The 12,446-nt window shown below is 45.5% G+C and overlaps 1 pseudogene; it reads right to left on the bottom strand.

Annotated features, from left to right (window-relative positions):
* Nucleotides 1-10,390, bottom strand: part of LOC139009466 (small ribosomal subunit protein uS5m-like) — a 136,819-nt pseudogene extending 126,429 nt beyond the window's left edge.
* Between the last annotated feature and the right edge of the window lie 2,056 nt (nucleotides 10,391-12,446).

Below are 12,446 nucleotides of genomic sequence, written 5' to 3'. Positions count from 1 at the left end.
GCCGTGAAGGTGATGATTTTGGGATAAAGGGAAGGATGGATAAAGCAAGGAGCAGGCAGCTCTTTCTCTGTCCTCGGAGTCCAAGAATGCTAATTCAAATGGCACAAAACATCCCCAAATATTTCAGCAGCAGCCATAGCCAGTACGTTTTTAATTACGCTGCCAATAAAGATTCCTGGGCAGAACGGTCTTCGATGCACAGTAATGTTTTGCAATGTTTTTAGTAATTGGGTTAAGATAATTTATTAGTGTACTGACTGGATGTGTTTCAATAATTGCTAAGACTAGAATATTAGCCTTTCCTCCCAGAATGCAAATCACTCCCCCAATGGGCCAAAGCATTGGAGAATATGGTTCTGAATATGCAAATCACTTTGAGACCAATTCCAAGAGCCAACCGCAGCATCTACGTGAGTGTTTATTTTAAATTGCACTTGGACGCTCCCTGAACTGCGTGTGACTTGTTAGGGGCTTGTTTTGTCGTCCAGGTCACAGGCTGTGATGGGTCGACCTGCTACTGTGTCTACTAAAATGAAAGGAAACCCGGGTGTGGGTGGGAGGTGATGAGGGTTGGCAAGGGCCCTGCTGAAGTCACGGGCAGCGTGAGAGACATAGTTAATGGCTAAAACAGACTTTTCCCCCTCATCTCTATTTTCTCTACTGAGCTTGTTGCGAGGAAAACAGTCAAACTCTATTTAAGAAAAATAATCAGCAGAAGGATTAACGGAGGAATTGAGAGGATGAGAGTCTTGCTGGGGAGGCGGGGGGACGTTTACAATCAAGATTTAAAGGTAATAAGCTTCCTAAGGTTAATTTGGTTTATCTGCCACGAGCACAGCATCCGGGGGAAAAGAGCTCCCTTAATGGAAACTGTGTGTTGTGGGGAAATAACAATAGTAGTGGGGGTGGCCTGTGTGGCCCGTTTACCGTGCACACGGGGGTCCCAAGCACAAGATGTGTATCCGATTCATTTAATCCTCATAACAACCCAGTGAGGGGAGGTACCATTTTTCCCACGAGGAAGTTGAATCTTGTAGAAATAAAGCATGTTGGCTAACGTGTTTACTATTATTATCATCATTTATCCTCACCTGAGGATATGTTTATTGATTGATGTTGGGGAGAGATGGATAGCTAGACAGACAGATAGACAGACAAACATCTATATGAGAGAGAAACATGGATGGGTTGCCTCCCCTACGTGCCCTGACTGGGAATGGAACCTGCATGTTTTTGGTGTACAGGATGACACACCAACCAACTGAGCCACCCGGCCAGGGAAGGTCTCCCTTCTCTATAAGCAGAGGAGCCAGGGTTTGAACCAAGATCTTGGTACCCTGAGCTCCTGTATCGAACCAGCAGGCTGTTATAGCCCTCATTTACTGAGCAGTTACAGTCTCCTGGGCAGCAAGGTAGGTCCATTGCCTGCACTGGTCAAACCTGGTTAATGCTTGTTAAGATGTGTGTCGTGGCAGTTTGGAAGATGAGGAACGAAGGAGCAGGATCTGTGGATCCCTGATTCCTGGGGAGGTTGGTGTTGGTGAGAAGGGTGATGGTGATTTAGATGGGAGTGGGGAGGCATACTGGGTGTCAGAGGCAGAGGAAATTAAGAAAAATTTACAGACCTGGAAATACACTGACGGGCCTTAGTTTCCCCATTTATAAAATGGCGATAATTGCAAAGGTTTCAAAGGTACTTAAGGTCGTGCTCAACACATAATTAATGCTTAGATATTAGGTATTAGTATCTCTTCTATGGAATGAGAATGATTGTGATTTTTCTGAGTACTGAAGAAATGTGAAAGAGCGATAATAATCGATTACTTCTGTTTGGAAAGTAGTTCACCCTACATCTCCAAAAAGTAAATAAAGCTTTGTAAATATATTCCCAAAATAGCGGGCGGGGGGGGGGGGGGTGGTGGTGGGGGGAATTAAGGCACAATATTCAACTATGGACCCTAAAGAAAGAAATGAGAGTCCTGACACTCCTGTTAATTGCAAATTAACCAGAACCTGATCTTTGTTCTTCCACTTACACCTCTTGGGGCTGCCTGGGGGTAGCTGTGATTCACGGAAGACAGTGGAAATGATAAATAAGAATAGGATTTTACTGTGTAGAATCACTCTTCTCAGTATGACTCTTCTCACTATCACACCAAGCATTGACAACACGTCCTGTTATTCCTACAACTGAGCAAAATGGGTGAGGAGGAGGGTAGGATACCCACTGCACAGATGAACAATCGGGCTTAAAGGGGACAGAGAACTTCTTCGTGAACACAGAGTGACCAAGGGGGTACAGCAGAGGTGCAAACCTGGGTCTATTGATTTTAGGTCCCCTGAACTTTTTCCATTCTTCCCAAGAATCCTGGTGGGGCCCGTGGGTCCTAAATCGGTAGCTGGCTTGTGGAAATTGTCACCACTCCATCACCACCCCGTTTCCACTGTCACCACAGGACCCATTGCCAAGGTAGACATCACCACCATCATGGTCAAGGGGGTTTTACTAAAGGTCTTACCCCAAAGTAGCTCCCACATCAGTGGAGGAGCTGTTTGTTAATCCCATCGGCATCGCCAGGGAAGGAAGGGGAGTCTATACAACAAGAGGCAGTACAGCTTCCTACAACGCTTCCTGATGGATAGTAAATTATGAAGAGCACATTCTCCGCTATGTAATTAATGGAAATTTGCCATTTCTAAGCCTCCTCTGGGAGATTTTCCATGTCAAATGAATTTGTCGATGGGACCCGAGAGAGAGGCTACCGCCACTGTTCCAGTGTGCGCTCCTTCATTAGTCCGCGGCTGGAGGTTAAATTTTCAGTCACGTCTTCTGATGGCTTTGATCTCTGATGACAGTGTTAACTCTATTTGTTCCTCTGGTATCACCCTGGTATTTTAAGAAGTCTTTTAAGATAGCCTTGCTAATTATTTTGCTGGAAGTTTAATTAAATCTTGTCACAGAGGAATATGCTATCTTGGGGAATGGCTGCTAGACATAAGTCAAATTGTTAAGAAAAAGGGAGGCAGAGCCGATATTTATGCATACAAAGAATGGTGCAGAAGATAGCTTTCCGCATTAAAGGACACGGGATTTGCTGAAGTTCAAATCCCTTTGTTTGAACCATGTTCAAGTTTTGGAGAGGATTCCAAGTCTACTTTAATTATACATTTAGAACCAGATGTATTGTAATCAATCAATTAAAATGCTTTTATTTGGTTCTACTCTGGGACCGTAAAGATAAATAGACAGGGCACAGTGTTCAAGGGGCTCATGGTCTTAGAGGGGGAACAGTGTGGAGAGAGGTGTGGTGGGTCATATACAGGAAGTCAGATGTCCGAGAATATCCACTGTGGTGGTGAGGGTAATGGGGTTTTCCTATTTCCAGAATTTTCTGGGGGAAAAGCCTTCCAAAAGAATGAGGTAGATTCAATGTATGGTACGGAATGATCTCCAAGATATGATTAAGATTTTAAAAAATATAAAAGGTATCTAGCAGTCTGGAAATGGGGGTGGGCAAACTTTTTCTTAAAAGGCCAGATGGTACCTATTTTAGGCTCTGTGGTCTGTGCGGTCTCCACTCTGGTAGTGTGAGCACAGCCACAGACGACGCATAGAGGACTGGGCATGTGTTCCCACAGCACTTTATTATGCACCCTGGAATTTGAAATTCAAAATGTTCTCATATGTCACAAAATAGTCGTCTTTCCCCCTAAACTATTTAAAAGTGAAAACATAATTCTTGATTTGCTGGCCATACAGAAAGCAGGAGACGGGCTGGGTTGGGCCTGTGGGCCATCGGTTGTAGAAGCTTGGTGTAGAGCACGTGGCCACTTGTGTACAAATACACACCAACAGCACACACACGTGCACCCACACAAACCAAGCATTATAGGGGTCATGTTTTTGAAATACCTTTTAGTGAGTAATTATTCCTTCAGAAGCCAGTTTCTTTACTTTTTCTTTTTTTTTTCCTTTTCATTGTTGAGAGTATTACAGATGTCCCCCATTTTTCCCCTTTGCCCTCCTCCACCCGGCTCCCACCCCACCTCACCCAGGCCTTCACTGCTCTATTGTCTGTGTCTATAGGCCAGTGATGGCAAACCTTTTGAGCTCGGCGTGTCAGCATTTTGAAAAACCCTAACTTAACTCTGGTGCCGTGTCACATATAGAAATTTTTTGATATTTGCAACCATAGTAAAACAAAGACTTATATTTTTGATATTTATTTTATATATTTAAATGCCATTTAACAAAGAAAAATCAACCAAAAAAATGAGTTCGCATGTCATCTCTGACACGTGTGTCATAGGTTCGCCATCCCTGCTATAGGCTATACATATATGTGTGCAAGTTATTTGGTTCATCTCTTTGCCAGTTTCTTTTTTAAAAAATTATCTTTATTGTTGAAAGTATTACAGATGTGTCCTCCCCGCCCCCACCTCATGGACCTTCTCCTCCCCACTCCCCTCCCCTCCCCAGGTCTTCACTGCACTATTATCTGTGTCCATGGGTTATGCATATATGCATATAAGTTCTTTGGTTAATCTTTTTCCAGCCCCCCTTCCCTCTGAGAATGCTCAGTCTATCTCTTTACCAGTTTCATTCTTCACAGCACCTGTAGGTTTATGACAAGGAAGCCACTCGGCTTACTGTCCCAGAGAGGGAGGGCCACACAGAATGAAACAAAGAGCTCATAGTCAATGTGGATTCTCAAAGATGAGGTATGTATTTTTCCCAGTACCTGGCAAGAAAATAATCTTCGAAGCTAAACTTCATTAAGAGATAAAGGTAGCCCCGGTTGGTTTGGCTCGGTGGATAGAGCGTCGGCCTGCGGACTGAAGGGTCCCAGGTTCGATTCCGGTCAAGGGCATGTACCTTGGTTGCGGGCACGTCTCCAGTGGGGGGTGTGCAGGAGGCAGCTGATCACTGTTTCTCTCTCGCCAGTGTTTCTGGCTCTCTGTCTCTCTCCCTTACTCTCTGTAAAAAAGCAATAAAATATATTTTAAAAAAAGAGAGATAAAGGTTTTTGTGCATTTGTTTGCTCTTTCTTTCTAAATTCCAAAAAGCTTTTTTATGCACCAAGGGGCAAGCCTGGCCAACTTAGACCGTGGCGTTTCATGACAGGGCCTCTGTCCTGCTCCGCGGAGGCGCTGGAGGAAGCCTCTTTGGTCCTTGGAGGAGGAAAGGTGTGTGTCTCAAATACCTCCTCTGTGGTGGGGACACCGGAAGTGATGCTAGAAACAGGAAGATAAGCCTGGCGGCGGGTCTTGCAGAGCCTGGTGGGGCATGTTTCTGGTTTCCTGCTGCCCAGAGTGAATATTTCTATAGCCCTGACTTCTAGAATTCCTGTTTTCAGTTTGGCAGAGAAACAATGAGGGAGGAGTGTGGGGATGAATTCCCTGCAGCTGTGTCCAAAGGTCCCCATGAGTGATGTGGAGATGCCGAGAGAACCCATGGGGCTCCTGGGACCGGAGCAAGGAGGACGGAGAGGACAGGGACTTTGCAACAAGAGGGAAGTGGCCAGAACCACAAGTGGGTCCAAGTATAAAACCCCAAACGTCCAAAGAGACCCGCCATCCTTTCGGAGACAGCAGGAGCAGACCGTCCAGGCATCAGACAAGTCCCAAAGGATAGCTGGTGGGCCTGAGGCTCCCTCTTCCCCTCCTGGGAGGACACGCACGCGGTTTCCTGCGACCACGTGACATCTTGTGGGCGAGAGAAACAGTCCTGGTGTAGAGTCCGAACTTCACATTGGATTGAATATTTATCTTAGAGTCTGAACCAACTCAAGAGTGTTTTAAATTTCCCGAGATGCGGATATAAAAGCTGGCATATTTAGTGTTTTTCACACTACCTAGTTGGCATGGCTCTGAGCAAGATGAAATCAGGGAATATAAAGTTTGCTGCATTTTTCAAGACTATTTTTTGGAGGAGTTTTAAGTTCACAGAAAAGTTGAGAGGCAGGTACAGAGAGGCCTCCCCCACTATGAACATCACTCCCCAGAGTGGTTCATTGTTATAATCGATGACCCCACATTGACACATATTATCACCCGAAGTCCATAGGTGACCTCAGGGTTCACTCTTGATGTAGCTTCTGCGGGTTGGACAAATGCATAATGACATGTATCCACCGTTGGAGTATCATACAGAGTAGTTTCACTTCCCTAAAAATCCTCTGTCTTCCACCTACTCATCCCGCCCACCATCTCCACCCCTGACACCCAGGGATCTTTTTGTCATTTCTGTAGTTTTGCCTTTTTCAGAAGGTCATATAGTTGGCATCACAGAGTAGGTAGACATTTCAGATTGGCTTCTTTCACTTAGCAATATGCACTTAAATTTCCTTCCAGTCTTTTTTTTTTTAAATCCTCACCCAGGATATGCTTTTATTGACTTTAGAGAGAGAGGAAGGGAGAGAGAGGGAGAGAAAGAAACATGGATGTGAGAGAGAAACATCAATAGGTTGCCTCCTGTACGTACCCCGACTGGGGATTGAACCCACAACCTAGGTATGTGCCCTCACCAGGAATCAAACCTGCAACCTTTGGTGCATGGGACAAGCCTCCAGCCAACTGAGCCAGGGCTCCATGTCTTTTCATTGCTTAGTAACTCATTATTATGATTTTTTTTTAGTGCCAAATGACATTGCATTGTCTGAATTTACCACAGTTTATTTATTTATCCTCTTACTGAGGGGCACCTCGGTTGCTTCTAAATTTTGGCCATTGTGAATAAAGAGTGGCTATTCACACTGGTGTGCAGGTTTCTGTGCAGACATACGTGTTTAACTCTTTGGGGTAAATACCAAGGAGTGAGGTGCTGGATTGTGTGGGAAGAGCATGTGTAGTTTTGTAAGAAACCACCAGGCTGCCTTCCAGAGCAGCTGCGCCCTGCTGCGTCCCCACCAGTGACGACAGAGTTCCTGCTGCTCCACATCCTCACCAGCACTTGGCGTCTTCCTTGTCCCAGATTTTGGCTGTTCTAACTGGTGTGTCATTGTATGCCATTATTGCTTTAACTTGCATTTCCCTGACGACATTTGATGTGGAGCATCTTTTCATGTGCTTATTTGCCATCTGTATATCTTTTCGGTGAGGTATCTGTTAAGGTCTTTGTCCCATTTATTAACCCAGTTGTTTGTTTTCTTACTGTTGTGTTTTTAAAAATTAATATTTTTATTAATTTCAGAGAGGGGGAGATAGAGACATCAATGATGAGAGAGAAACATTGATTGGCTGCCTCCTGTATGCCCCCTACTGGGGACCGAGCCCATAACCCAGGCATGTGCCCTGACTGGGATTTGAACCGTGACCTCCTGGTTCATAGGTCAAAGCTCAGCCACCGAGCCATATGGACTGGCACTTACTGTTGAGTTTTAAGAGTTCCCTGTGTATGTTGGATTGCAGTCCATCCAATGTGCCTTTTGCGAATATTTTCTCCCAGCCTGTGGCTTGTCTTCTAGTTCGTGTCTTTCACAGAGCAAACATTTTTAACAAAGTCTAGCTTAGCGATGATTTCTTTCATGGGTCATGTCTTTGGTGTGGTATCTAAGAAGGTGCTCCTATTCCCAAGGTTGTCTAGGATTTCTCCTGGGTTATCTACTCTGTAATGAATGTTATAGTTTTCCGTTTAACGTTTAGATCTGTGATCCACTTTGAGTTAATTTTTGTGAAAGGTGTAAAGTCTGTGTCTAGATTCCTTTAGTTGTCTGTCTTGGTTTCATGTGTTGAAGGGACTGTCTTGGTGTTGCTGGTTTGCCTTTGCTCCTTTGTCAAGGATCCATTGCCTGTATTTGGTGCAATTTTTTTTACATGTGAGACGTGGTAGGTGAAGTTTAATCCTCCTACACGTAATATAAACAAGACTTACAGTTGTCTGGGGTGTGGGGTGGATCCTGGGGGTCAGGAGGTGAGAGAGGAATTACCTTTTGCTTCTTTTTATTCCATGATCACTGTAGTTCATGCAAGAGGTGGTGGCAGTGTTTTCTAACATGATTTGGAGCTTGGGATGGGTTCTCTGTGTGAAGGGTGTTAGCAGAGCAGTGTCCTGGCTGGATGCGTGTAATACACAGATTGCCTGGTCACTAGGCAATAAAAGAGGTGGCCGTGCATAAGACTGGATACAGAAAGGTCTTTTAGGAGGCATCAGTCTAATGCAGGAGAGAGGAGGTGAGGGTCAGCACTGGGCAGCAGCAGTGGCATTAAGTAGGAAGAGAGAGATTTGGGAGATAATTAGGAATAAGCTCAGATCCGAATAAGACAAAGAAGGGGTCAGAGAAACTGGGAAGGCATTACAGAAACTGTAAATGGGGAAACTAATTGAATGAGAAGAGACAAAGTAATCACGATGCAATGCCCATCTCTTTTATTGTCTTGTGTATTGCCCGTCTCTCACATTAAAAGAAGTTTAAATCTTTGCTGCATCTCCTGAAAATGCTAAAAAGGGATTATGCACATAATGTACAACCAAATTATTCAGTCAATCTCTCTTTCCCACCCCTCCCTCTCCCCCCTTTCCCCCTCTTCTCTAAATTTCCTCTCCCCTTTCCCACTCTCATCAGCATGCATGATAGCGACCCCAGTCGCTCCTTTATTCCTTCCAATTCGCCCCAACCCTTCTCTCCATGTCCCCCACCCCCAGCCTCCTTGGTCTGTGCCCCTTGGGATATGTTATTCTAGCCTTTCTGCCTCCTTTCCCCACTCAGCGCTGCCCAGCTCAGTGGTTAGGAGCACAGGCTGTGAGTCACAGTCCCTGGGTTTGCATCCTGGCTCCATGACCAGCTAGTGAAGTGACCAGCTAGTACCTGCTTGCGATCAGCACAGTGTATCCTGCCGCTGAGAGGGAGAGATAGAGACATCAATGATGAGAGAGAAACATTGATTGGCTGCCTCCTGCATGCCCCCTACTGGGGACCGAGCCCATAACCCAGGCATGTGCCCTGGGTATCATTTGTAAGTATCATTCATTGAATCCTCACCACAACCCAGTGGAAGAGGTGCCATGACCTCTCCCCTCTCACACAGGAGGATGGTTAGAGCAGCGGTTCTCAACCTGTGGGTCGTGACCCCTATGGGGGTCGAATGACCCTTCACAGGGGTCGCCTAAGACCATCGGAAAACACATATATAATTACATATTGCCGCTGAGAGGGAGAGATAGAGACATCAATGATGAGAGAGAAACATTGATTGGCTGCCTCCTGCAGGAAACTGAGTGCGTGTCCTCCCAGGAGGGGAAGAGGGAGCCTCAGGCCCACCAGCTATCCTTTGGGACTTGTCTGATGCCTGGACGGTCTGCTCACTTCCGGTGTCCCCACCACATTAGCATAGTGACTAATCTACAAAAACAATATGTAATTATATATGTGTTTTCTGATGGTCTTAGGCGACCCCTGTGAAGGGTCATTCGACCCCCATAGGGGTCGCGACCCACAGGTTGAGAACCGCTGCTCTAACCATCCTCCTGTGTGAGAGGGGAGAGGTCATGGCACCTCTTCCACTGGGTTGTGGTGAGGATTCAATGAATGATACTTACAAAGCTCAGCACGGGGCTCGACATATTGCAAACTCTGATTAAATGGCAGCAACAGGAACAATGATCAGTACCTTCCTGATTAACAGAGAGATGCCCAGATTCAACCAGCAGCTGCTTGAGCAAAACAGTAAAACAAAAACCTCCAAAACAAAATCAAACAAAAAGAAGTCCTCAAACAACAAAACAAAAACTCTCTTACAATGGAAAGGTTTTGAGTACTCAAACATTTATGTGTGTGTGTGTGTGTGTGTGTGTGTTTATTCACTAAGGACTCTCTTTGCTACGTAACAAATGACCCCAAACCTTAGCAGCTTCAAACCACACGGTTCTGTGGGTGAGGAATAGGAATGGCTTAGCTGGATCCTGACCTTCGGGGTTTCTCACAGGCTGCACTCAAGGTGTGGGCTTCATCGTCTCAAGTTCAACTGCAGCAGCTTCTGCTCCCAGGCCCACTCGGGATTTTGGTAGGAGGCAGTTCCTCATGGGCTGTCAGCTGGAAAGGGGCCATGTCTCGCTGGCTGCTGGCCAGAGCCACCCTCACTTCCTTTGCAGTGTGGCCCTCTCCAGTGGAGCAAGCATGTGAGGAGAGCCAGAGAGAACAACAGCAAGATAAGAAAAGTGACACTGCACCACTTTTGCCATATTCCATTTGTTGGGTGCGAATCCCATGGTCTGGCCCACACAAAGGGGAGGGGATCAGAAGCTGCCCTCCACATTCCCCTAACCCCTTCTCCTGTGCCCCACCCCTAATCCCAGCTGTCCTCTAGGAATACACACTATTGCACCCTGGATCCCACCGTACCTGATCTCCACTTGAATGTCAGTGTCAGATTTCAGGAGCTTCTCCATCATGATTCGCCCAGGTACCTAAAGAGAAGCTGTCTCCTCTGTCAGTTTAAATTGTACCTGCTTGCGATCAGCACAGTGTATCCTGCCGCTGAGAGGGGCAGCATACTCTGGTGTTGGTGATCGCTCAGCGTCCTGTCTTCCTGTTCTGAAAACACGGAGGGAACTGACATCAAGGTGGCCAGTTGAAGGGCCAGTGCATGTTTCTGGAATGTACTACAGTGAAACTTCCCTCTTCCACCATGGACCTGAGAACAATGAAGGCTGCCTGTGGTGAGAAGTATTGATTATGGCGAATTTGTAGTAACTGCCTATTACTGTTATTGGTAATTGCCATTGTATTATGAGCCTGCTAGTGAGCGGAGAAAATGGGCTTGTCTTTTCTAAAATTAGACTCATTTATTTCCCATTGGGGCTGCTACTTCGGGACATTTCCAATGAATTTAGCACCAGGAAAGAGGAGATCTAAGTGGATATTTAGCACTGCAGCTAAAGGAGAGACAGCCCAGACATGCCTTGCAATCTTCTAGTCAGACAACGAAGGGCTTAGGTACGGTTTGGAAGAGCAAGCTAGAAAGAGAGAGAAACCAAAGCAGGAGACGTGTAAGTATAAGGAAGAAAACTACTACTGCAGTTCAGCTTCTAATAATAGTAATTAGAAATGCATTCAGCTACAAGTAATAGAAAAATCCAAACGAGGCTTAAACAAGATTTTTCTTTTCATGTGTCAAAAAGTCTAGAGGCATGTGGTGGCTGGTATTGGTGTAGTGATTCAGCAATGAAGGGCCAGAACTTTTGTGATCCCCGCCCACCCCCCCCCCCCCCCCCCCCCCCGCGTCATCGCTACAAAGTGGCTGCTGTGCTCCCAACATCACATCTATATTCAAGTCCGGAAGAAGGAGGCAGGGCAGGCACCAACTGCAACTGTTGCTCTTCTCAGGAGAGCAAAAATACTTTTCAGAATCTGTCTCCCTTTCCCTTCACGTATTATCTTAATATCTCATTAGCTTAATATCTCTGACTGCAAGGGGATCCAGGAAAGTATTTAACTTTTCCCAGCTGTGATACGGGAAAGTGGCAAGAGAGAAAGGAGGATTGATCGGGCTGTAGGGTCAGCCAAATAGCAATACCTGCCACAGATGTTATTCCCAACCATATACATTTTAGCATACTCCCATTCTAAAAGTAATAATAGCTAATGATTCTAGAATAATACTAGTAAGTCAGGATTTGACTGACTGTCTATTCCCCAGAGCCTGCCCTCTTAATAATGACTCGATACTGCTCTATTCTGCAAGCACTTACCGAGTGGTTCCTGAGTGTCATGCTCAGTGCCCTCCAAGAGGAGGGACACGGAGTGACATCATACAGCACCACGGGTGAGTGAGGGAGGCCTCGGTGCAAGAATTAAATGACATCATGTTTGTCAGTGCTTGGCACCTGCTTGTCATATCATTTTCCAGATCAATCAATGGCCACTTATTTTTTTTTTTAATTTAGATTTTAGATGTTTCAGCCTTTTACATTTTTCTCACTGTAGGGTCAGTCAGGGGCCCTGGGGATGTGTTCTGTTCCCTGTAGCTGGTTTTTAAAACAGCTTTTTAAGCCTGGTTGGCATGGCTCAGTGGTTGAGCGTCGACCTATGAACCAGGAGGTTGAAGTTCGATTCCCAGTCAGGGCACATGCCTGGGTTGTGGGCTTGATCCCCAACAAGGGTCGTGCAGGAGGCAGCCGATCAGTGATTCTCTCTCATCATTGATGTTTCAGTCGCTTTCTCCCTCTCCCTATCTCTTTGAAATCAATAAAAAAATATTTAAAAAACAACAACAAAACCCAGCTTTTTAGGATATAATTTACATATCATCAAATTCACCTGTTTTAAGGGATTAATTTAATGAGTTATAAATGTACAGAGTCGTGCAACCATCACCACAGCCAACGTTAGGACATTTTCATTACCCTAAAAAAGATCCCTGCTGCTCTTTGTAGTCACTGCCATTCCCATTCCAGCTCTAAGCAACCATAATCTGTGTTCCATCTCATAGAGCCAGCTTTTCCGATA

Source organism: Myotis yumanensis, unplaced genomic scaffold (genome assembly GCF_028538775.1).
Source record: "Myotis yumanensis isolate MYYU_CA2020_CCGP unplaced genomic scaffold, mMyoYum1.0.hap1 SCAF_4, whole genome shotgun sequence".
NCBI classification, from domain to species: Eukaryota; Metazoa; Chordata; class Mammalia; order Chiroptera; family Vespertilionidae; genus Myotis; species Myotis yumanensis.
The sequence above is the reverse complement of the archived record's forward strand: the minus strand, read 5'-3'. Positions and strand labels throughout refer to the sequence as shown.